Source organism: Rhinoderma darwinii, chromosome 2, assembly GCF_050947455.1.
Source record: "Rhinoderma darwinii isolate aRhiDar2 chromosome 2, aRhiDar2.hap1, whole genome shotgun sequence".
NCBI classification, from domain to species: Eukaryota; Metazoa; Chordata; class Amphibia; order Anura; family Rhinodermatidae; genus Rhinoderma; species Rhinoderma darwinii.
In genome coordinates this window covers 308,588,473-308,615,626 of record NC_134688.1, presented here as the reverse complement: position 1 = coordinate 308,615,626, position 27,154 = coordinate 308,588,473, and the positions used below count along the sequence as shown (strand labels likewise).

The window sequence follows — 27,154 nt, the reverse complement described above, 5'->3', positions numbered from 1 at the left end:
CAAAAAAATCGCATGTACCCCAAAATGGTACCAATGAAAAGTACAGATTGTCCCGCAACAAATAAGCCCTCACGCAGCTCCGGTGGTGAAAAAATAAAGAAGCTCTGGCTCTCAGAATATGGCGATGCAAAATGTGCAGTGTTTTCTAAAAGCGGGTAACATCCGACACCATTTATCAGTGCGACACCGGCCACACATCTATGAATTATTATTTATTTACCCCATTGTTATACCCTCTTATTATGGCCTGATCTTCTCCACACATATTACAAATGCCCCCACAGTATAAACTGAAATACCAGCGAAACCCAAAACAGAAAAACTAACAAGCAAAATCCGCGCTCCAAAAGCAAAATGGCGTCCCTCCCTTCTGAGCCCTGCAGCGTGCCCAAACAGCCATTTGTGCCCACATATATGGCATTGCCATACCCGGGAGAACACGCTTAACGTTTTAGGAGGTATTTGTCTTCAGTGGCACAAACTGGGCACAACATATTATGTACTAAAATGGCATATCATTGGAAAATTGCAATATTCACACCATCCGCTGTGCATTAACAACTTTGCGCACTATGACTTAATAGCACGTCATGGTGCGGGGGTTGATGTATGGAGCGGGCTCATGTGCTGAGCTCGCTCCATACGCTGCGGGTGTCGGCTGTGTATTACAGCTGACACCCGGGACTAACAGACAGGTACAGCGATCGCTCTGTTACAGAAGCCTGTAAAAATAACAATATACTGCAATACATTAGTAATGATCGCTGGTACAAGTCCCCTAAGGGGACTAATAAAACGTGTAGAAGAATTAAAGTTATTAGTAGTGTGAAAGAAAAAAGTTTAAAGTTAAAAAAACAACCTTTTCCCATTTTTTTTCTAAAGTCATGAAAAAAAATAAACAAAATTGGTATCGCTACGTCCGTAAAAAAGGCCGAACCATTACAATATACCATTATTTACTCGCACGGTGAACACCGTAAAAAACTGAAATAAATTTAAACCGCCAAAATCGCTGTAGTTTTCGTTTTTACTGCACGGCGAAAGCTGTAAAAACGAAAACCCCAAAAAATTGAATCAGATTTTTTTCCTATATTACTATATTTTCCTAGTTTTTTTCAGTTTCCCAGTACTTTTTAAGGCACTTTAAACGGTGTCAATAGAAACTACAGCTCCTCCCGCAAGAAATAAGTCCTCACACCGCTCTACTGATGGAAAAAGAAAAAAGTTATGGCTCTTGGAAGGCGGGTAGTGAAAAACGAAAATAAGAAAGCAAAAAAATGGATCAGTCCTGAAAGGGTTAATTCATTTCTAATGAAAAAAATGTATGACCCCATGTGGGGTATTTCCGTACCCGGGAGAAATTGCTTTACAAAAATTGGTTGTTTATTTCTCCTTTATCCCTTGGGAAAATGAGAAAATGCAACATTTTAGTGGAAAAAAATTGGGATATTAATTTTCTCCGCCTAATTCTAATAAATTCTGCAAAAGACCCGTGGTGTAATGGCAGGGGGTAGGGAGACGGACAAGTGAGCCATAATCTACCCGCCACTCTGTCCCTGCCTACTTGCAACGACCCGCCCTAGGCGACGGGGTACAACTGGGCGGCGGTCCCTGCGCTCAGTAAGTGCACGACAAACACGACAAACATACAAAGAAACACAAGCAAGAAAAAGGGGCCGTTGCCCACGGCAACACCGTGAGCAACCAGAGTGGTGAACGAGCCGAGTCAAACCAGGAGTGTGCGAGGTACAAAACGAAAAGCAGAAGAGTAGTCGGTAAGCCAGGGTCTGTATGGAGCAGGATCAAAAATAGCAGGAGCTGTATCTGGGCCAGGAAACCACAAGGAAAGAATCACAAGCACCGAGGGACAGGAAGTGCAGGCTTAAATAGACCGAGGGTGGGAGCTAGCCTGCCAGCCTGAATGGTGGAAGCAGGAGTCAGTCTCAGGGATGTATTCTCAGGTGCTGACTGATTAGTTCTGGGAGTTAACCCCGAAGCTGTGCCTGGCAGATCCTTTACAGTACCCCCCCTTTTATGAGGGGCCACCGGACCCTTTCTAAGTGGACATGGCTTACTGGGGAAACGCAGGTGGAACCTCCTGAACCAGCGTGAACATCCCGGCGAGTACCCAAGTCCTCTCCTCGGGCCCGTATCCTCTCCAATGGACCAGGTACTGGAGGGAGCCTTGGACCATCTTGCTGTCCACAATCCTGGCCACCTCGAATTCCACCCCCTCAGGGGTGAGGATGGGAACAGGAGGTCTCCTCGTGGGAGCCAAGGACGGGGAGCAGCGTTTGAGGAGGGAGGCATGAAACACGTCGTGTATCCGAAAAGACGGGGGTAACTCCAGCCGGAAGGAGACAGGATTGAGGACCTCAATGACCTTATACGGCCCAATAAACCGGGGAGCAAACTTCTTGGACGGAACCTTGAGACGCAAGTTCCTAGACGACAACCACACCAGATCCCCGACCATAAACAGGGGGTTAGCAGAACGTTTTTTATCAGCCTGAGTTTTTTGTACGCTCTGGGACACCTCTAGGTTTTTCTGAACCTGGGCCCAGACTGTGCACAGTTCCCGATGAACGACCTCTACCTCGGGATTGTTGGAACTACCAGGTGAAACGGAGGAGAACCGTGGATTAAACCCAAAATTACAAAAAAAAGGAGAGACCCCTGACGAGTTACTGACCCGGTTATTAAGGGAAAATTCGGCGAGGGGAATGAAAGAGACCCAATCAAATTGACAGTCAGAGACAAAACACCTTAAGTATTGTTCTAGAGATTGATTAGTCCTCTCCGTTTGGCCATTGGTCTCAGGATGGAAGGCAGAGGAGAAGGACAGATCAATCCCCAACTTCATACAGAAGGCTCTCCAAAACAATGAAACAAATTGTACCCCTCTGTCCGAAACAATATTGACAGGGACCCCATGGAGACGCAGGATGTGTTTGACAAACAAGGTAGCCAACGTTTTGGCGTTGGGTAGTTTCTTGAGGGGCACAAAGTGGCACATCTTACTGAAGCGGTCCACCACCACCCACACCACCGACTTGCCTTGGGATGGAGGCAAATCGGTGATAAAATCCATGGAGATATGTGTCCAAGGTCTCTGGGGAATGGGCAACGAACGCAGTAAGCCCGCTGGTCGGGACCTGGGAGTCTTGGACCTAGCACAAACCTCACAAGCGGCGACGTAGGCCTTAACGTCTTTAGGCAACCCAGGCCACCAATAATTTCTGGTAATGAGGTGTTTGGTACCCAGGATGCCTGGATGGCCAGATAGTGCGGAGTCATGATTTTCCCTAAGTACCCTTAGCCGGAATTGCAGGGGAACAAACAGCTTGTTCTCAGGAAGGTTCCCGGGAGCTGCACCTTGATCAGCAGCAATATCAGAGACTAAATCAGAATCGATCGAGGAAATGATTATACCTGGAGGCAAAATACAAGCAGGATCTTCCTCCGAAGGAGGGCTGGCCATGAAGCTACGCGACAGTGCATCAGCCTTAATATTTTTAGACCAAGCCCTATAGGTAACCAAAAAATTGAATCTGGTAAAAAATAACGCCCATCGAGCTTGTCTCGGGTTTAGCCTCCGGGCAGATTCTAGGAAAACAAGATTCTTGTGGTCGGTAAGGACCGTTACCTGGTGCCTAGCCCCCTCCAGGAAGTGGCGCCACTCTTCAAATGCCCATTTAATGGCTAAGAGTTCGCGGTTGCCAATATCATAGTTACTTTCAGTTGGCGAAAACTTCCTGGAGAAGTAGGCACAGGGGCGGAGATGGGTGAGGGGCCTGGTACCCTGGGACAAGACAGCCCCCACTCCCACCTCAGATGCGTCAACTTCCACGATAAATGGCTCCATTTGGTGTGGCTGAACCAGCACTGGGGCCGAGACAAAGCACTTCTTAAGGACCTCAAAAGCCTGGACAGCCTCAGGAGGCCAGTGGAAGAGATCAGCACCTTTGCGAGTGAGGTCCGTAAGGGGCTTAGCGATGACCGAGAAGTTAGCAATAAATCTCCTGTAATAATTAGCGAACCCCAAAAAACACTGTAACGCCTTCAGGGAGGCAGGTTGGACCCATTCCGCCACAGCCTGAACCTTGGCGGGGTCCATGCGGAATTCATGAGGAGTGAGGATTTGACCCAAAAATGAAATCTCCTGTACCCCAAACACACATTTTTCGGTTTTGGCAAACAGTTTGTTTTCCTGAAGGACCTGGAGCACCTTCCTGACATGCTCAATGTGGGAGGACCAGTCCTTGGAAAACACCAGTATGTCATCAAGGTACACTACCAGAAAAACCCCCAGGTAATTTCTCAAAATCTCATTTATGAAATTCTGGAAGACCGCAGGGGCATTACACAACCCAAAGGGCATGACGAGGTATTCGAAATGGCCTTCGGGCGTGTTAAACGCAGTCTTCCACTCATCCCCCTCTTTGATGCGAATAAGGTTATACGCCCCCCGTAGATCCAATTTAGAAAACCATTGGGCCCCCTGAACCTGATTAAAGAGATCAGGAATCAAAGGAAGGGGATACTGGTTCCTTACCGTGACCTTATTCAGGCTACGGTAGTCAATGCATGGCCTAAGACCACCATCCTTCTTCCCCACGAAGAAGAAGCCAGCACCTACCGGAGAAGAAGAGGGACGAATGTAACCCTTGGCCAGGGATTCCTGGATATACACTCTCATAGCTTCACGTTCGGGACAAGAAAGATTAAATATCCTACCCTTAGGAAGCTTAGCTCCTGGTACCAATTCGATAGCGCAATCGTATTCTCTATGAGGAGGTAACACTTCGGAGGCCTCCCTAGAGAAAACATCAGCGAAGTCCTGAACAAACTCGGGTAGCGTATTCGCCTCCTTAGGGGGAGAAATAGAATTAACAGAAAAAAATTACGTACAACATTCATTACCCCATTTGGTTAGCTCCCCAGTATTCCAGTCAAACGTGGGATTATGCAACTGCAACCAGGGAAGACCTAGAACCAAATCGTACGATAATCCCTGCATCAACAGTACAGAGCATTGCTCCAAATGCATGGAGCCAACAAGGAGTTCAAAAACAGGGGTATGCTGTGTAAAATAACCATTAGCAAGAGGAGTGGAGTCGATACCCACTACCGGGACAGGTTTAGGCAAATCAATCAGAGGCATAGCAAGGGACATAGCAAATTCCACAGACATGATATTAGTAGAGGACCCTTAATCCACGAAGGCAAAGCCGGTAGCAGACCTACCACCAAAAGAGATCTGAAAGGGAAGCAAGATCTTAGTACGTTTCATATTTACGGGAAATACCTGTGCGCCCAAGTGACCTCCCCGATGATCACTTAGACGCGGAAGTTCTCTGGCTGCAATCTTACGCTTAGGACAGTTGTTCACTTGATGCTTGTCGTCCCCACAGTAGAAGCAGAGACCATTCTTCCTTCGGAATTCTCTACGTTGTTGGGGGTCACGGAGGCCCCGAGTTGCATAGGTATCTCTGAATCTTTCGGGGAGGAACGAAGCAACGGAGCTTCAGGAGGCATCATGGGGGAGTCGGAGGAGAAAACACATAAACGTTCACGTTGTCGTTCTCTGAGACGTCGGTCAAGTCGTACCGCTAAAGCCATAACCTGGTCTAGGGAGTCAGAAGAGGGATAGCTAACTAGCAGGTCTTTCAGGGCATTCGACAGACCCAACCTAAACTGGCACCTTAAGGCAGGGTCATTCCACCGAGAAGCTACGCACCACTTCCGAAAGTCAGAGCAATACTCCTCAACAGGTCTCTTACCCTGACGTAAGGTCACCAGCTGACTCTCGGCAAAGGCAGTCCTGTCAGTCTCGTCATAAATAAGTCTGAGAGCAGAAAAGAAACAATCAACGGAGGAAAGTTCAGGGGCGTCAGGAGCCAAGGAGAAGGCCCACTCTTGGGGCCCTTCCTGGAGCTGGGACATAATTATACCCACCCGCTGGCTCTCAGAACCTGAGGAATGAGGCTTTAAACGAAAGTAAAGCCTGCAACTCTCCCGAAAGGAGAGAAAAGCCCTCCGGTCCCCTGAGAACCGGTCGGGCAACTTGAGGTGGGGTTCAAGAGGTGCGGTGAGGGGAACTACCAGGGTAGCATCAGGCTGGTTGACCCTCTGAGCCAGGGCCTGGACCTGTAGGGAGAGTCCCTGCATTTGCTGAGCCAGGGTCTCACGGGGATCCATAGTGGTGTCAGGGACCAGGGGTAGACTAGGTATGGGCTTGTGATTATGTAATGGCAGGGGGTAGGGAGACGGACAAGTGAGCCCTAATCTACCCGCCACTCTGTCCCTGCCTTCTTGCAACGACCCGCCCTAGGCGACGGGGTACAACTGGGCGGCGGTCCCTGCGCTCAGTAAGTGCACGACAAACACGACAAACATACAAAGGAACACAAGCAAGAAAAAGGGGCCGTTGCCCACGGCAACACCGTGAGCAACCAGAGTGGTGAACGAGCCGAGTCAAACCAGGAGTGTGCGAGGTACAAAACGAAAAGCAGAAGAGTAGTCGGTAAGCCAGGGTCTGTATGGAGCAGGATCAAAAATAGCAGGAGCTGTAGCTGGGCCAGGAAACCACAAGGAAAGAATCACAAGCACCGAGGGACAGGAAGTGCAGGCTTAAATAGACCGAGGGCGGGAGCTAGCTGAGTCTGGCCAGGTTACGATAGGCTCTCCCACTCCTAAGCCTGCCAGCCTGAATGGTGGAAGCAGGAGTCAGTCTCAGGGATGTATTCTCAGGTGCTGACTGATTAGTTCTGGGAGTTAACCCCGAAGCTGTGCCTGGCAGATCCTTTACACGTGGAGTCTAAATGCTCACTATACCCCTAGAAAAATTCCTCGAGGGGTGTTTCCAAAATGGGGCAACTTGGGGGGTTTCCCTGTTTTGGTCCCTCCAGGGCGTTGCAAAGGCAGCATGGCAACAATCCAGCAAAATCCGTGCTCCAAAATCCAAATGGCGCTATTCTGAGCGCTGCCATGGGTCCAATTAGCAGTTTATTACCACATATGGGGTTTTGCCGTAATCGGGAGACATTGCTTTACAAACGTTGTGGTTCTTTTTTTTCCTTATTCCTTGTAAAAATTTTAAATTTCTATGCTTTTTCAGAAAAAAAGTTGATTTTCATTTTCACTGCCTAATTCCACTAAATTCTGCAAAAAACCTGTGTGGTCAAAATGCTAACTATACTCCTAGATAAATTCCTTTAGGGGTTTAGTTTCTAAAATGGGGTCACTTTTGGGGTGTTTCCACTGTTTTGGCACCACATGACTTCTTCAAACCTGACAAGGTGCCTAAAATATAGTCTAAAAAAAAGGAGGCCCAAAATCCACTGGGTGCTCATTTGCTTCTGAGGCCGGTGCTTCAGTCCATTATCGCACTAAGGCCACATGTGGGATATTTCTAAAAACTGCAGAATCCGGGGAATAAATATTGAGTTGCATTTCTCTGGTAAAACCTTCTGTGTTACAAAAAAAAAAAAGATATTAGAAATTAATTTCGGCAAAAAAAAAATAATTTGTAAATTTCACCTCTACTTTGCTTTAATTCCTGTGAAACGCCTAAAGGGTTAAAACACTTTGTGAATGCTGATTCGAATACCTTGAGGGATGCAGTTTTCAAAATGGGGTGATTTCTGGGTATTTTCTAATATATAAGGCCCTCAAAGCCACCTCAGAACTGAACTGGTCACTGAAAAAATGGCCTTTTTAAATTTTCTTGAAAATATGAGAAATTGCTGCTTATTTTTTGCTAATTTTTTCTAAATTGTGTTGTTTTTCAGAAATAAATACCAAAATTATCGACAAAATTTTTTCACTAACATAAAGTACAACATGTCACGAGAAAACAATCTCAGAATCGCTTGGATAGGTAAAAGCATTCCAACGTTATTACCACATAAAGTAACACATGTCAGATTTGAAAAAATCGTCTGGGTCCTGAAGGCCAAAACAGGCTGGGTCCTGAAGGGGTTAAAGAGGATCTGTCACTAGTTTATTAATTCCCTATCTCCTAATCTAATAGGTGCTATGATGCTGATAACTACAGTGTGATTTTTTTTCAAAATCTTTTATTATTTGCAGTTATGAGCATTTTTCTAAATATGCTAATTTGGCTCTAATAGCCAAATAGGAGGTGACTCTTTCTTTTTACTCTCGGCGGTGTAATGTTTTGTGTATGAGGCTGTCCAATCGTCATACAGCTTTTCCCCCTACCCTGCCCAGCAACACAGTGTGATCATATAGTATACAGCTTCCATTCCCGCTGCTGAAGGGGATCTTCGAAGAAGCTTTGCCGCAGAAGAAGAGCTCGAACTGCTGCGGAAGAAATTTTGTGGAAAAACCTTAGCCATCAAGTAGAAGATTTGCATATCTCCTCCCCTTCGGGAAAAGTGCCAGCGAAGACCCTCCTAAAGTGACAGGAGCAGCTGGAAGAAGCCATAGCCTCAACCTGCAACCTGCCACCCAGAAGAAGGCTGATGGGCCAGGCCAGCGGACCCAGGCCAAGACATCTCCTCCTGAAGCCTCCTCCTCAAACCAACAGACCACCAGGAAGCTGAACCAGGCCGCTGGATGAAGTAGACAGTGGCCCTGAAGCTGAAGGAGGTGGACGAGACAGTGCCGGACATGACGGAAGAAGTGTTCTGCCAGAAGATGGTCTTGGACCAGGGCTTCGCAAAGCCTGAGACCATGAGCATACAAGCCTTTATGACCAGAATCTTCTTTGTGACCTTCGCATCAATCAACATCTGTAGAAGGTACTGGGAGATGGTGAAAGCGGCGAGGTCTGAATCCCCTTTCTCTCGCCTTGTGGGCAACTGCCCTGTCCAAAGAGAGGAAAGACGGGTGACAGTTTCAATATGGAACCCACACACCCTCGGCAAAGGCATCGTCATGCTCCTGAGGCAGTTCTACACAGTGGTGAGGGAACCCACCCACGTCCTGAGCGAATTCGGCTTTTGGACTGGCAAGTGGTCAGTAATCGTCCGACTGAATAAGGACTCCAGCTCTGAAAACGGCCTCCCGCACCTGCCCCAGTCTTTCTCGTTGGGCAACTCTTACGGCCTCATCTACTACCCGGACATGCCACAGATCTGCAGGAGATGCAGCAAGAAGGGTCATGCGATGGAGGACTGCAAGGAGGAAGCCTGCAAGAACTGCCGGGTAACAGGACACGAGACCAAAGACTGCCCGAAATGGACCATGTGTAACCTCTGCGGACAAGCAGCCCATTCCTACAAGGACTGTCCGAAGAGGGAAAGATTCTGGGCATCTGTAGTGGCAAAAGCTCCAGCCAGAGGGAACCCTGCCCCAGCCAAAGCTCTAGGAGCGCAGAAAACCGGGAAAAAGAAGGATGGTAAAAGGACAATAGTCCCTCCCCCTCTGTCTGCCCTCCCCAGCCCCCATCTCCCCAGCCCCTGTCACCCCCACTGAGGCTCTAACCTTCTCCTACCCACCTACCTCAGTGGTCCTGTCACCTGCCCCCCTCCCAACCCAGCCTCCCTTTTCCCCAGCTCCAGCAGCATTAACATCTTCCCCTGCAGCTGCTAAAGTCCTTTCCTTGGAGGATTTTCCCCCTCTTGCCTCCACAGGTACCCTCCAGGGTGCGTTCCCTGCAAGGTGAGGGACAGCCCAGCTGGTGACACCTCAAAGAGAAAAGGTTGTGGAAATCTGTGAAGATACCCTTGCACAGCAGGAAGAAATGGAGCAGATGGTGGAGGAGCTTGTCGCTGATCCTGAGGTCATCGACTTAATGACAGACATCCAAGTGACTTCAATCTAGGAACAGTTCGTGGCAGAGAGCCTGCAGGATGTTCTGGACCTGCCAGGCCCCAGAGAGGAGGACCCACCCCCCGACAGGAGTGGTAACTAAGGTGTATAGTTTCCACTAACCTTCTTTATTCTCCCTCATGTCTGCTAAACTTAACATCTTTAACCTCAATGTGAGGAGTGTTCAAGATAGGACTAGATGTCAGATGGTGCTAACCTTTCTTTCTAAACTGTCGAGTGATGTTTTTATGCTGCAGGAATGTACTCTCCCCTCTTCCAGATCATACAAGCATTTGGCCAGGCAGTGGACCCATGGCCCGTCCTACTGGTCTGGTGGATCCGCCTCTAAGTCTGCAGGGGTTGCCATCCTGATTATGGGATTATTCACCGTTGAAACTGTTCAGGAACTAGTCTGCGGCCGCTTTTTGAACTTGTAGGAGCCGATTACGCTCATCAACATGTACGCTCCCCCTATGAAGGCTGAGCGCCTGGAACTATTCCAGACCCTGCGGACCCAGCTCACCACCACTAGGGCAGTGGTGATGGCCGGGGACGTCAACTGCCCCATCGAAGAGATTGGATGAAGTTCCTGCATATCAAGCAATCTGGATGTCAGTTCCAAACTGCTTATCGAGATGGCGACCAAAGCATCCTTGCAGTACACTGTGGACTCCATGGGGAACGGCTCTGTGAACTATTCATGGAGTCGGCCCGATGGCTCACTTAGTTCTCGGATTGACTTTGTATTCACCTCCCAGGCAGTCAAGCAGCATGGGCACTCTATGGTCCCCTGCTTCTTCTCTGACCATAGGGTCCTTCTCTTCCAAGGTGCCATCAGCCACAGTTTCCCCACTGGCCCTGGCTCTTGGAAGCTGAATTGCGCCCTGCTGGAAAGAGAGGAAGTACTGGCGGAACTTAGGGATGCCTATATTGTTTGGTGGAATTACAATGTTTTCTTTAACAAAACCTGTGGCTGGTGGGAATATGTTAAAGTTGAATTTCGTTGTTTCTTTCAGACAAAAACTTGTCAACAGGCGTGTGAAAGGAAGAGAGACTTCAGGGAGATGCAGAGTCAGTTGCGTTCCCTGCAAGACCTCCTTCAATATGGCTGGAACGTCAGGAAGGAGCTGGAGGAGGCCAAAAAGAACCTGAAAAGGTACTTTGAGGAGGAATCCAAGCGAATTGTCTTTTGTTCCAAGGTGGAGAACCTGGAGAATGGTGGGAAATGTAACTTGTTCTTTTTCAAGAAGCTCTATGCAGGTCACACGCCCCTGAAGGAACTCCGAGATGAGACTGGAAACATGCATTCTGTGAAGAAGGCGGTGATGGTGGTCGTCACAGACTACTACCGCAGCCTCTACTCCCCAAAGACCACTGACCCTGAAAGCTGCCGATAAATTCCTGTCAGGTATCACTAACCATCTTGATCCTGCAGGTACGGAGGCAATGGATGTCCCTCTGATGGTGGAGGAGCTGCTCTCTGCCGCTAAATCCTTCGGACTCGGCAGGACCCCGGGCAGAGATGGTCTCCCAGCAGAGCTCTATGTAGCATTGGGGGACCTGATCAGTCCGGACCTGCGGGAGCTCTATGGGGAAATGGTGGTGGAGGGCAGAATGCCTCCATCATTGAGGGAAGGCATGATCACGATCTTGTATAAGCGGAAGGGAGAGAGATGTGACCTGAAAAACTGGCGTCCCATCTCCCTCCTGAACGTGGACTACAAGATCCTCGCTAAAGTATTCCCAGGAACAGACAGTTGTACCACTCGGTACTTTACGGAGTATCTCCTAGGATTCACACTGTCGGAGCAATCCAGGAGGCATGGAGCCTTATGAACTGTTTTAAGGATGCTATATGGTTTCTTCTATAGGAATCGTCTAATTCTGCGAAGAGAGAGGGTGTCCATCCAGGACTGCCGCAGGCTGATCCACAGCCTGCTGAGAGACTATTCCACCTGGGACAGCGCTGACGTCGACGAGGAAGAGCATTGATACCTCCCTTCCTTCCCACTCTCCCTTCTTGTGTGTTGTCTTTCAATTAAGTTTCGGGCCTGTGATTCCCCCTCCCTCCCCCTGTTTCCCACTCCCCCAACCCCATCACTTGTCTGTAATGCTTATTGATTGATTTGAGTGAATTGAAGAATGGTAGTGTAGCATGTGGTGTGATGTGATGTATAGTTTAGGTTAGCCTGTACTGTGTGTCATACTGTCATGCTATGTTTGGTGATTGTTATTATTTATTATTTACTGCTTCATGGCCTGCGCTGCGTCGCAGTAATGTTTGTTTGTTGACGAATGATTGTGAATAAAGCATTTTCAATCAAAAACAGCTTCCATTCCCGACTGTGTTTTCATCTTTGATATGCCACCAGAACCTCCTTTTCTATGTGGTTCACAGCCGAGATACAGTATGGCTGTTTTAAGTGATTCCCCCTTCCCTCTAGCCTGAGTCTCTTATACTGCTTGAAGCAGCTTCATGCTGATAGGACTGCATCAGAGGCTGTGAGGTAGCTCCGCCTCAGTAGAATCGCTGGTGTCGACACCCATTTGTCAAGTATAGGCTCATTTGCATATTTAGAAAAAAGCTTATAACTTTTAAAATAATAAACTTTTTGGGACACAATTTTCACTAGCATTATCATTGTGACTGCGCCTATTAGATTAGATAGGAGATAGGGCATTACTAAACTAGTGACAGATCCCCTTTAAGAGGCTTTTAAAAATGTTCCATTTAGTTTGTGTATTTTTATTTTTGAGGACTTTGTCCCAGTTTATGCCTTTAATATCATCCCATAGCCCATGAAAAATGGCCTTTCAGAAGTTTAGTTTTTTTGTAGGTACTCTACCAAACATCGTATTAAAGGATACATGAAAACGTATTATGTTAGGTCCCTATTACCTAGGTAACCCCCAACCTGTACTTTTAATATCCTGTCTGGTCTATTGGTTAAAATTAGGTTGTTATGGAATTGCAGTTAGCAATTCCCCAAAGGCTGCTGGGAGAAAGCGTGCAAATAAATCTGCAAATTCAATCCGTCACAACTTTGATCGACAGAGTCTAAGGCTACTCTAAGGTTTTCGCCCGAGCTGACCGCAAGGCTGGATGGTTTTTGCCGCATAAAACCCAGGTTGTCTTAGTGGAGTACAGTGTTGAATAAGAGGTGCAATGCAAGCAAACCTGAACGGGAACAAGACAGCCAGAGGGTAAATAGAACGTCCAAAATAGTAAGCAAGTGGATATCAGGTAAAGCAGCGGTCTGAACAAGCCGGGAGCAGATACACGCCGAGGTCAATTTCCAAGAAGTCCAGAGGTAAAGGGTGTAGGTAAGTAGCTTGACTGAATGGGCAGGAACCCAAGTTCGTTCTTCTGGCCCATACCCCTTCCAGTGCACCAAGTACTGGAGAGGACCTCTGAAACTTCTAGAATCCACAATCCTCTGAACCTCAAACTCCATATCTCCTTCTACCTGAACTGGAGGAGGATGTTTCCTGAGTGGATTAGATGGTTGAGACATATTTTTTTTTAGGAGAGATTTGCAAAAAACATCATGAATTTTAAAAGATGGAGGAAGAGCCAGACTAAAAGATACAGGGTTAATAATTTCAACAATTTCATATGGACCAATAAACCTAGGGGCAAACTTACGAGAAGGCACTTTCAGTCGCAGATCTTTAGTAGAAAGCCACACCTTTTGATCCATACTAAACACAGGACCTAACGAAAATTTTTAGTTACCATTTTTCTTTGAAATGACTTGGGAGTTCAATTGAACCTGAGCCCAAACTGTGCAGTTTATTTGATTCAACTTCTACCTCAGGGTAGGCGGAAAATGAAGAGGCGGAAAAGGAACCAAAACGAGGATGAAAACCATAATTACAGAAAAACGGCGAGGTATCAAGAGACACATGGTGGCGATTATTTCTATCAAACTCCGCTAAAGGAAGATATGAGACCTATTCAACCTGGTTATCAGCAATATAACACCTAAGATATTGTACCAAGGTTTAATTAAAATGCTCGGTTTGACCATTAAGAAAGATAACTGTACATCAAGTTTCTTACAGAAAGCTTTCCAGATGCTAGCCACAAATTGTACAAGCAAAAGAAAAAAAGACAGCAGCAAAAAAGCCCCATTTGAAAATGTAAAAAAAAAGCTTTATTAGTACATTATTTTAAAAGTCCAGAGGGACACAGGTAGGGTATGTTACCGCTAACGTGTTTTGAACAAACTGTTCTTACTCATAGCATAGCCTCTATCTGAGACAATATTTTCCGGAATACCATGGAGACGAACCAGTTGATCAATAAATAATTTAGACAGAGTTTTGGAATCAGGGAGTTGCGGCAATAGAATGAAATGACACATTTTACTGAAACGGTCCACCACAACCCAAATGACTGTTTTCTCTTCAGAGGGAGGGAAATCGGTGATAAAATCTATAGACAGATGAGACCAAGGTTTCTGTGGACAGAGAATGGTAGTAGTTAACCCATAGGATGAATTTGAGGAGTCTTAGAATGAGCACAGACATCACAAGCAGAGACATAGGAACTCACATCATGAGACAAAGACGGCCACCAATAGAGCCGCAACACAAATTTTTTAGTACCAGTTATCCCTGGATGGCCACACAAAGCAGAATTATGTAACTCATTGAGCAAACAAAATTGCTGACATCTCAGTTGCAAGATCGAGTGATATTGCAGAAACCACTATCCCCTGAGATAAAATAGGTTCAGGATGAATGTCGTGGACCTGTGAGGGACAGAAACTTCAAGATAAGGCATTGGCATTTTTAGACCCAGTCTGTAGGTTACAATAAAATCAAACTTGGTAAAGAACAAGGCCCACCTAGCCTGTCTGGGATTGAGTCTTTTGGCTGATTCTAAAAAAAGTCAGGTTTATATGATCAGACAGTACAGTAATTTGATATCTAGATCCCTCTAGAAAGTGATGCCACTCTTCAAATGCCCACTTAAAAGCAAGAAGCTCACGATTACCTATTTCGTAATTCTTTTCGGTGGAAGAAAATTTGCGGGAAAAAAAGCACAGGACGCAGATTAGTCAATACGGAAGACCCTTGAGACAACACAGTCCCCACACCTATTTCTGAGGCATCAACCTCAACAATAAAGCGACTAGAAAGGTCTGGTTGGACAAGAACAGGCGCTTCCATAAAACACTGTTTTAAGGTTTCAAAGGTGGAGACCGCACTAGGTTTCCAATCTACAAGATCAGAACTCACATTCGTAAGATCCGTCAAATGTTTGGCAATGGAGAAAAAATTATGAATACATTTTCGGTAATAATTAGAAAAACCCAATAACCTCTGCAGAGCTTTTAGTGAAGTGGTATTAACGCAATGCCTGAACCTTAGCGGAGTCCATATGAAAATCATGAGGAGACGGCACTTATCCCAAAAAGTAAACTTCCTGAATTCCGAAAAAGGCTTTTTTAAAATTTAGAGTAAAGCCAATTTTCCCTCAGTACTTGAAGTGCGATTGGAGTTTGAAGAAAAACGGGACCAACGGCGCTGCTTAGATAAAGATAATCCACGAACATTCCAGTGGGTGAAGTAAAATAAAGGATTTATTGTCAACAGGCTACGTGTTTCGACGCCGTACCGGCGTCTTCCTCAGGCCAATGCAGACTGTGCGGTTCCTGCCCCATTTATACAACAAGGCAAGGAAAAAGACCGCCAGAAAAAGAACGGGTCAGAGGTCACAAAAATAAGAATAAAACAGAAACATGATAAATTTTAAAAAAACTTTCACACAGGAGTTAAATATACATCGGACAGAAATAATGCACGATTTGGGAAGTGTTTTAAGTATTGAAAACATATACTGCTTGTGTCAGAAAATTCTGACAGGTCATTACGAGATTCCATAAAAGAAACTTTTCAGATTAAAATGTTGACTTATGTTGTGCAGGTGATTATGAGATAAAAAAACAGTCATATGATTGATTATCAATATGGTTTTTTTTGTTTTTTTGTGTGTTTTTTTGGTCATTGTTAGCGTTGAAATGTGGTAACCAGAGAAATGCTGAGTCAAGCGTCCCTGGTTACCGAGGATCAGAATAAATACGGAAGCCGTGGAGGACAAAAGGGTTTTCAATGGACCGCAAAGTTGAACCGCATAGCGCTACGGATCTCAAAACTAGAAGAATCGGACGAGGACCGAGGTATCAAGGGTGGTGAGTGATAGAGGCTCGTATTCTAAGTATTATAACAAGATGTTTAGATGGTTACAACTGGATGGGAGCCCTTGTTTTATTTAGGTGCTTAAACACAATAACGATTATTGATAATACGTCAAAAATTTAGTGCCGTACTCAATAGATGGTTTTTTTCTTTTTTGGTTGGAGGACAAACTGTAATCAAAATTATGATGTAATCGAATAATAACAGTAAAATAATATATGCCGTGATTTTTCAGAATAAAGCATATACAAATCGTAAAATATATGTTTAAATGAAATGTTTAAAAGGAATTTACATTTATATTAATAAAGGAACTATACATGTAGGTAGGATGTATTTGTTTGGATAAGATTTTATATTGTAGAAAGGACCTTATATTATAGAAGGAAAGGGTGGTTCATATATGTATAAAGAAATATTATTGTTATTAGATACGGATACCCTGAATGATATTTTCTCCAGAGACAGGGGGAGATATAAAGATAGAGTGCATCTTTTATTTGTAGTTTTTTTTATAAAAACTTTTTGGTATTATTTTTCATTTTTATTTTATTCTAAAGAGGACTCCGTGAGGTCATTCAGACCTTTCGGATGTAGAGTTTCTAATTTGTAGATCCAAAAATTCTCTCTCTGCTTCAATCTGATGAATCTATCTGGTAGGTCTATTGATATCTGTTCAATTGGTGTAACCTTAATATCCGAAAAATTACATTTGTGTTTATACATACAGTGGCGGGACACACTTTGTTTTAAAAAAACCCTAGTGACATTGAACCTGTGTTTATTAATCCGGTTTCTCAGAGTTTGCGTGGTTCGACATACATATTGGAGATGACAAGTGCATTCGAGTAGGTAGATGATAAAGGAGCTCCCGCAATTTAGACATTTTTTTATCCTACATTTTTCCCCCGTTGTTGTGGAGATGTATTCCCTGCATTTATTTGTGATGTTATTGCAGCACATGCATCTATTTTGGCCACATCGGTATGAGCCTGTCACATCTCTCGTTAGGCTCGGGTTTAATGTTTTGATTTTCCGCAATCTACTCGGGGCTATTATATTTTTGATAGTTTTCGCCCGTCTATATGTAATATTAGGTTTGGCTGGTATCAATGGCTTTAAAAAGGGATCATTGGTCAATATATGCCAATGTTTTTTGAGAATGGTGGCGATGGTATTGCTTCCTTTAGTGAATGCAGTAATGAAGTTGGTTTTAACCATTTCCTGACTTGATTTAAAATTGGTGTTTAAATGTTTCACTTGAATGCATTCATTTTGTGTGAGGCTCCTGGCTTTTGATTCTGCACCTTTAATGAGACTTTTAGGGAAGCCTTTCTCCGAAAACCTCTGGTTTAGAATACCACATTCCTGATCAAAGGCTAAATCATCTGAACAGTTTTTTCTGATTCTTCGGTATTGGCCGAACGGTATGTTTCTAAGCCAAGGGGGGGTAATGTGCACTTTTAAAATCGAGATAACTATTTACATCGACAATTTTGAAATGGGTCCTAGTCGTAAAATGGCCATTATTTTTTCCGATTGTTAGGTCTAAAAAATCAATATTTGTGTCTGAAAAATTATGGGTAAAAGTGAGGCCAAAAATGTTATTGTTTAAAACCTCTATAAAATCACTGGCAGTATCAGAGTCGCCCTTCCATATAAAAAACAGGTCATCGATAAAACGTTTATAAAGCAGGATTTTGTCTCTAAAAACATGCTCGCTAAGAATGAGGGCTTCCTCAAAAGCCCCCATATATAGGTTTGCATAAGAGGGGGCAAACTGTGTCCCCATTGCACATCCCTTTATTTGTTTGTAGAATTTTCCATCTGAATTAAAAACATTGTGGGTTAAAATAAACTCTACACATTCCATGATGAAATTAAGCTGTATGTTTGAGTACCGCAAATCTGTTGCAAGAAAATCTAAAGTGGCTTGTATAACCTGTATATGGGGAATGTTGGTGTATAGTGAGGTTACGTCCGCTGTGATGAAGCTGATATTGGATATATCACAGGTTGATTGTAATTGAAACAGATCATTTATGAGTTGGGTCGAATCCTTGAGAAAGGAAGGTAATTTTGAAACTAGGGGTTGAAGGTGAATGTCTACAAAGTGTGATAGGTTGCTCGTCAAGGAGCCTATTCCAGATATTATTGGTCGGCCTGGTGGGTTGAGAAGGGTTTTATGAATTTTGGGAAGATGATACATGAATGGGATGCTTGGAAATGGAACGGTCAGAAATATTTTTTCTTTTTTGCATAAAAGGTTATTAGTGAAAGCGGTCTCTATCAGGGATTTATATTCTATTGCAAATTCAGATATTGGATTATATTTGAGATCTTCATAATAAAGGGTATCGGACAATAGTCTGTGGGCTTCTCTTAAATAATCAGATCTGTCTTGTAGGACTATACCCCCCCCCCTTTGTCTGCGGACCTGATTACGATGTTTTGGTTTTTCTGTAGATTATTTAGAGCTCTCCGTTTGGCGAAGGACAGATTATCTTTGGGGTTACTATAATGTTGGATGGTTTTGAAATCGGTGCTAACCAGATTAGAGAAAGTTTCTATGGCCGGGCCCCTATGGTGTAAGGGGTAAAACGAGGATTTGGGACGGAGGTCGGTCATAACAGGTGTAATAATGTCTGTTGTAATCAGGTTGGGTGTAATCACTGCTGGAGAAATGGCAAAATGACGTAATAGGGTCATTTTCCGCATGAATTGGTTTAAATCCATGAATAAATCAAATCCATCATGGGATGAGGTGGGAAAAAAAGAAAGTCCTTTGGATAATAGACTAATTTCGTCTAAATTAGGGGTATATTTGGATAAGTTGAAGATTTTGGTTAGATTAGTTTGTACTTCTTCTTTAACGATAGTGGTAGAATTTTTGGTGCGGTGTCTCCCCCCTCTACAGCCTCTGTATCTAACCCTAGTTTTCTCTTTGATTGTGTTCTTTGTATTAGTGGGAAATAAGAGTTTATGGTTTGGGTTGGGATTGAGTGCCCCTCCCGGGACTGGCAGAGGGACATGATGGGGGGCATCGTGGGAACATGGGGAAGATCTAAAAAAGAGGAGGGGAGGGTGGATTTATTTGAACTTGGATAGGAAGGGAAATTTAGGGGGGTTAATATGGGGGAGGATCCAACAAAATGGGTCGTGAGATCTAAGAGGGAGGGTGAATGGTCCGGGGTAAGGGTATTGGTGCTAGATCCATTGGATCTGGGATGTTTGGGGGAAAAGAATATAGGAGTGCTAGGGAGGAGATTGTGAAGAACGAGGTGTGCATCTAGATCACAAGATTTGAAGGCAAATTGGGGGATAGGGCCTGGGGGATTTGAATTTGGTGTAATAATCCGTGGGGAAATGGGGATTAGGGGCAAGAGGGTAGTTGGTTTTTTGGCGATTGGCCTCCTGGGGGTAGGTATTTGGTGATTGGAAATAATGGGAAGGGACGGAGATGGTGTTGGACCTGAACCATGGAGGGGAATTTTGGATTTGATACTTGGATGGATCCTAGGTGAAGATTTGGATCTAGTTGTTGACTTGATGGAATGGAATGGGAGAAATGTTTTCCTATTTGGATTGTTGTTATTGATTGGGGGCTGAGTAGATGTCCAATCACCAAATTTGCTATTGATATAGTCATTTCTATCACGTGTGAGTTTGCGTAGTTTTTTAGAGATAATTGATTTCTCGAATATTTTGAGATGATCAAATGTTGATTTCTCAAGTTTTTTGAAGTCGGGGTGAGAAAAAAAGGGAACAAATTGATTGATAAGTCCTTCAATATCGGATGTAGAGGAAAGTAATAATTCAGATCTTTTATAGATTAGGCGGTCAATAAAACCTAGGTTGCAATGCTCTATATATTTGAACCAATTTGAGCTGAACTCAGTATCTGTAGGAAAAGGGGAGTCAAATGTTATTCTGAGGCCTCTAGGGGCCATTTTTTCACATATATATACATTTAAGAAATGACAACCGATGCTCTGGAAAGCTTCCTCTTTTAAGAGGTCTTCCAATCGTAAAAATAAGGTAGTCATAGTCCTGGTTAATTCCTCATTGAAAGGATTGTCATGGATAATCAGGGTATTCTTCTCCACATCAATATTAGTTATTTCAGATAATAATGCTTCACGGGATTTAACCCTCTCCAGTACCGATTCCATCATCATATGAATATATGAGCGACAAACTGGAAAGGATGAGTTGTAGGATAGCACGTATCCGAGGTTCTTCCACGGTACAGTATTGCAACGACAGAGAGGTGAGAGGAAAGTTTGAATGGGCAGCCAATGTCCGAGGCTCCTGAACAGTAAGAATACTGTGTCCAAACAGGAGCTCCTCGTATGCCAGGAACGGACACTTCAAGAGGACTTTGTGTGCAACGTCCAGCCGGAGTGCTAAATAAATTAGAAAAGAGACACGGCGCCACAAATGAGGGTCTGATAAGCTATCAGAAAAGTGGTGGATGCGATGATTACGCTCACCTCGGGTGGTGGACACCTTGAGGTGTCAATACGGCTTGAAAAGCTGCAGCCAGGTCCACATCACAGTCAAAACAGGTTTGCTGTCAAATTATAGTGCGATTGGAGTTTGAAGAAAAACGGGACCAACGGCACTGCTTAGATAAAGATAATCTACGAACATTCCAGTGGGTGAAGTAAAAAAAAGGATTTATTTTCAACACGCTACGCGTTTCGACGCCGTACCGGCATCTTCCTCAGGCCAATGCAGACTGTGCGGTTCCTGCCTCATTTTTAAAATGTTCGTGGATTATCTTTATCTAAGCAGCGCCGTTGGTCCAGTTTTTCTTCAAACTCCAATCGCACTATAATTTGACAGCAAACCTGTTTTGACTGTGATGTGGACCTGGCTGCAGCTTTTCAAGCCGTATTGACACCTCAAGGTGTCCACCACCCGAGGTGAGCGTAATCATCGCATCCACCACTTTTCTGATAGCTTATCAGACCCTCATTTGTGGCGCCGTGTCTCTTTTCTAATTTATTTAGCACTCCGGCTGGACGTTGCACACAAAGTCCTCTTGAAGTGTCCGTTCCTGGCATACGAGGAGCTCGTGTTTGGACACAGTATTCTTACTGTTCAGGAGCCTCGGACATTGGCTGCCCATTCAAACTTTCCTCTCACCTCTCTGTCGTTGCAATACTGTACCGTGGAAGAACCTCGGATACTTGCTATCCTACAACTCATCCTTTCCAGTTTGTCGCTCATATATTCATATGATGATGGAATCGGTACTGGAGAGGGTTAAATCCCGTGAAGCATTATTATCTGAAATGACTAATATTGATGTGGAGAAGAATACCCTGATTATCCATGACAATCCTTTCAATGAGGAATTAACCAGGACTATGACTACCTTATTTTTACGATTGGAAGACCTCATAAAAGAGGAAGCTTTCCAGAGCATCGATTGTCATTTCTTAAATGTATATATATGTGAAAAAATGGCCCCTAGAGGCCTCAGAATAACATTTGACTCCCCTTTTCCTACAGATACTGAGTTCAGCTCAAATTGGTTCAAATATATAGAGCATTGCAATCTAGGTTTTATTGACCGCCTAATCTATAAAAGATCTGAATTATTACTTTCCTCTACATCCGATATTGAAGGACTTATCAATCAATTTGTTCCCTTTTTTTCTCACCCCGACTTCAAAAAACTTGAGAAATCAACATTTGATCATCTCAAAATATTCGAGAAATCAATTATCTCTAAAAAACTACGCAAACTCACACGTGATAGAAATGACTATATCAATAGCAAATTTGGTGATTGGACATCTACTCAGCCCCCAATCAATAACAACAATCCAAATAGGAAAACATTTCTCCCATTCCATTCCATCAAGTCAACAACTAGATCCAAATCTTCACCTAGGATCCATCCAAGTATCAAATCCAAAATTCCCCTCCATGGTTCAGGTCCAACACCATCTCCGTCCCTTCCCATTATTTCCAATCACCAAATACCTACCCCCAGGAGGCCAATCGCCAAAAAACCAACTACCCTCTTGCCCCTAATCCCCATTTCCCCACGGATTATTACACCAAATTCAAATCCCCCAGGCCCTATCCCCCAATTTGCCTTCAAATCTTGTGATCTAGATGCACACCTCGTTCTTCACAATCTCCTCCCTAGCACTCCTATATTCTTTTCCCCCAAACATCCCAGATCCAATGGATCTAGCACCAATACCCTTACCCCGGACCATTCACCCTCCCTCTTAGATCTCACGACCCATTTTGTTGGATCCTCCCCCATATTAACCCCCCTAAATTTCCCTTCCTATCCAAGTTCAAATAAATCCACCCTCCCCTCCTCTTTTTTAGATCTTCCCCATGTTCCCACGATGCCCCCCATCATGTCCCTCTGCCAGTCCCGGGAGGGGCACTCAACTCCAACCCAAACCATAAACTCTTATTTCCCACTAATACAAAGAACACAATCAAAGAGAAAACTAGGGTTAGATACAGAGGCTGTAGAGGGGGGAGACACCGCACCAAAAATTCTACCACTATCGTTAAAGAAGAAGTACAAACTAATCTAACCAAAATCTTCAACTTATCCAAATATACCCCTAATTTAGACGAAATTAGTCTATTATCCAAAGGACTTTCTTTTTTTCCCACCTCATCCCATGATGGATTTGATTTATTCATGGATTTAAACCAATTCATGCGGAAAATGACCCTATTACGTCATTTTGCCATTTCTCCAGCAGTGATTACACCCAACCTGATTACAACAGACATTATTACACCTGTTATGACCGACCTCCGTCCCAAATCCTCGTTTTACCCCTTACACCATAGGGGCCCGGCCATAGAAACTTTCTCTAATCTGGTTAGCACCGATATCAAAACCATCCAACATTATAGTAACCCCAAGGATAATCTGTCCTTCGCCCAACGGAGAGCTCTAAATAATCTACAGAAAAACCAAAACATCGTAATCAGGTCCGCAGACAAAGGGGGGGGGGTATAGTCCTACAAGACAGATCTGAAAATTTAAGAGAAGCCCACAGACTATTGTCCGATACCCTTTATTATGAAGAACTCAAATATAATCCAATATCTGAATTTGCAGTAGAATATAAATCCCTGATAGAGACCGCTTTCACTAATAACCTTTTATGCAAAAAATAAAAAATATTTCTGACCGTTCCATTTCCAAGCATCCCATTCATGTATCATCTTCCCAAAATTCATAAAACCCTTCTCAACCCACCAGGCCGACCAATAATATCTGGAATAGGCTCCTTGACGAGCAACCTATCACACTTTGTAGACATTCACCTTCATCCCCTAGTTTCAAAATTACCTTCCTTTCTCAAGGATTCGACCCAACTCATAAATGATCTGTTTCAATTACAATCAACCTGTGATATATCCAATATCAGCTTCATCACAGCGGACGTAACCTCACTATACACCAACATTCCCCATATACAGGGTATACAAGCCACTTTAGATTTTCTTGCAACAGATTTGCGGTACTCAAACATACAGCTTAATTTCATCATGGAATGTGTAGAGTTTATTTTAACCCACAATGTTTGTAATTCAGATGGAAAATTCTACAAACAAATAAAGGGATGTGCAATGGGGACACGGTTTTCCCCCTCATATGCAAACCTATATATGGGGGCTTTTGAGGAAGCCCTCATTCTTAGCGAGCATGTTTTTAGAGACAAAATCCTGCTTTATAAACGTTTTATCGATGACCTGTTTTTTATATCGAAGGGCGACTCTGATACTGCCAGTGATTTTATAGAGGTTTTAAACAATAACATTTTTGGCCTCACTTTTACCCATAATTTTTCAGACACAAATATTGATTTTTTAGACCTAACAATCGGAAAAAAGAATGGCCATTTTACGACTAGGACCCATTTCAAAATGGTCGATGTAAATAGTTATCTCGATTTTAAAAGTGCACATTACCCCCCCTTGGCTTAGAAACATACCGTTCGGCCAATACCGAAGAATCAGAAAAAACTGTTCAGATGATTTAGCCTTTGATCAGGAATGTGGTATTCTAAACCAGAGGTTTTCGGAGAAAGGCTTCCCTAAAAGTCTCATTAAAGGTGCAGAACCAAAAGCCAGGAGCCTCACACAAAATGAATGCATTCAAGTGAAACATTTAAACACCAATTTTAAATCAAGTCAGGAAATGGTTAAAACCAACTTCATCACTGCATTCACTAAAGGAAGCAATACCATCGCCACCATTCTCAAAAAACATTGGCATATTCTTACCAATGATCCCTTTTTAAAGCCATTGATACCAGCCAAACCTAATATTACATATAGACGGGCGAAAACTCAAAACATTAAACCCGAGCCTAACGAGAGATGTGACAGGCTCATACCGATGTGGCCAAAATAGATGCCTGTGCTGCAATAACATCACAAATAAATGCAGGGAATACATCTCCACAACAACGGGGGAAAAATGTAGGATAAAAAAATTTCTAAATTGCGGGAGCTCCTATATCATCTACCTACTCGAATGCACTTGTCATCTCCAATATGTAGGTCGAACCACGCAAACTCTGAGAAACCGGATTAATAAACACAGGTTCAATGTCACTAGGGGTTTTTTAAAACAAAGTGCGTCCCGCCACTGTATGTATAAACACAAATGTAATTTTTCGGATATTAAGGTTACACCAATTGAACAGATATCAATAGACCTACCAGATAGATTCATCAGATTGAAGCAGAGAGAGAATTTTTGGATCTACAAATTAGAAACTCTACATCCGAAAGGTCTGAATGACCTCACGGAGTCCTCTTTAGAATAAAATAAAAATGAAAAATAATACCAAAAAGTTTTTATAAAAAAAACTACAAATAAAAGATACACTCTATCTTTATATCTCCCGCTGTCTCTGGAGAAAATATCATTCAGGGTATCCGTATCTAATAACAATAATATTTCTTTATACATATATGAACCACCCTTTCCTTCTATAATATAAGGTCCTTTCTACAATATAAAATCTTATCCAAACAAATACATCCTACCTACATGTATAGTTACTTTATTAATATAAATGTAAATTCCTTTTAAACATTTCATTTAAACATATATTTTACGATTTGTATATGCTTTATTCTGAAAAATCACGGCATATATTATTTTACTGTTATTATTCGATTACATCATAATTTTGATTACAGTTTGTCCTCCAACCAAAAAAGAAAAAAACCATCTATTGAGTACGGCACTAAATTTTTGACGTATTATCAATAATCGTTATTGTGTTTAAGCACCTAAATAAAACAAGGGCTCCCATCCAGTTGTAACCATCTAAACATCTTGTTATAATACTTAGAATACGAGCCTCTATCACTCACCACCCTTGATACCTCGGTCCTCGTCCGATTCTTCTAGTTTTGAGATCCGTAGCGCAATGCGGTTCAACTTTGCGGTCCATTGAACACCCTTTTGTCCTCCACGGCTTCCGTATTTATTCTGATCCTCGGTAACCAGGGACGCTTGACTCAGCATTTCTCTGGTTACCACATTTCAATGCTAACAATGACCAAAAAAACACACAAAAAAAACAAAAAAAAACATATTGATAATCATATGACTGTTTGTTTATCTCATAATCACCTGCACAACATAAGTCAACATTTTAATCTGAAAAGTTTCTTTTATGGAATCTCGTAATGACCTGTCAGAATTTTCTGACACAAGCAGTATATGTTTTCAATACTTAAAACACTTCCCAAACCTTGCATTATTTCTGTCCGATGTATATTTAACTCCTGTGTGAAAGTTTTTTTAAAATTTATCATGTTTCTGTTTTATTCTTATTTTTGTGACCTCTGACCCGTTCTTTTTCTGGCGGTCTTTTTCCTTGCCTTGTTGTATAAATGAGGCAGGAACCGCACAGTCTGCATTGGCCTGAGGAAGACGCCGGTACGGCGTCGAAACGCGTAGCCTGTTGACAATAAATCCTTTATTTTACTTCACCCACTGGAATGTTTGTGGATTATCTTTATCTAAGCAGCGCCGTTGGTCCCGTTTTCCTTCAAACTCCAATCGCACTATAATTTGACAGCAAACCTGTTTTGACTGTGATGTGGACCTGGCTGCAGCTTTTCAAGCCGTATTGACACCTCAAGGTGTCCACCACCCGAGGTGAGCGTAATCATCGCATCCACCACTTTTCTGATAGCTTATCAGACCCTCATTTGTGGCGCCGTGTCTCTTTTCTAATTTATTCAGTACTTGAAGGACAGACCTTAAATGTTGAACATAAGAGGACCAAATCGGAAGAAAATACAAGACTGTCGTCCAGATACACCACCACAAAGCGTCCAATAAAATCTCTGAAAATATCATTAACCCCTTTCCGCTCCTGGACGTACTATTAGGTAATGATACGTGCACCGTTCGTGCTCCATGACCTAATAGTACGTCCTGCATAAAACACAGCGCTATTCGCGCCTGTTTCCGACAGCAGGCTATCACAGCTCAATGTGCCTGGACCAATCGAGATGGTTCCGCCTCGGCAATCGCCGCTATTGGTCAGTCAGTGACTAACTGACCAATAGCGGTGATTGTTATCTTCACTTCCTCTCCCTGACATCAGTTCCTACCGCACCTGCCCCGAAAGTCTCTGTTGGAGTGAGAGAGGCGTTCAGAGCGGTTGTGAGCAGACTTAGAGAGAAACTGAAATAAGTAAAAAAAAAACAACACTTTTTTCTGCTTACCACCTCCCCCATTCATTTCCCACTCCTGTTCCCTTCCTCCTTGTGTTCCCCCCATGTTTTTGGTCAGTGATTTCCTATCTTAGTCTTCTGGACCAAATTTATTGGTCACTGGGGATTTTTTTTGCCTAATAAAATATATAAAACAAAAAAAAGTATTAGGGTTAGTTAGTGTCAGGGAACCGACAAAAAGCGTTGTTAGGTATAGCGTCAAGGAATTTAGCGTCAGGAATCCGTCACCGTAGTTAGGGTTAGCGTTATGGATCCATGCGGAAATCGAGGGTGTGGTATAAGAAGCTGGCCGTGCGCATCATACAGATGGCATTGTACAATGCGTACGTGCTACATCGATGTGCAGGCCAGAGGAGAACTTTCCTGGAATTTCAAGAGGTGGTTCTAGGGACCAAGAAGT

The 27,154-nt window shown here is 43.4% G+C and overlaps 1 protein-coding gene and 1 pseudogene across 1 annotated transcript in view; one reads left to right on the top strand and one right to left on the bottom strand.

Moving 5' to 3' along the window:
* The window catches only part of DEF6 (DEF6 guanine nucleotide exchange factor), a 328,222-nt gene that overhangs the window by 84,464 nt on the left and 216,604 nt on the right, over positions 1–27,154 (bottom strand). The window lies entirely within an intron of this gene.
* Positions 8,584–10,129, top strand: LOC142743734 (uncharacterized; annotated as a pseudogene).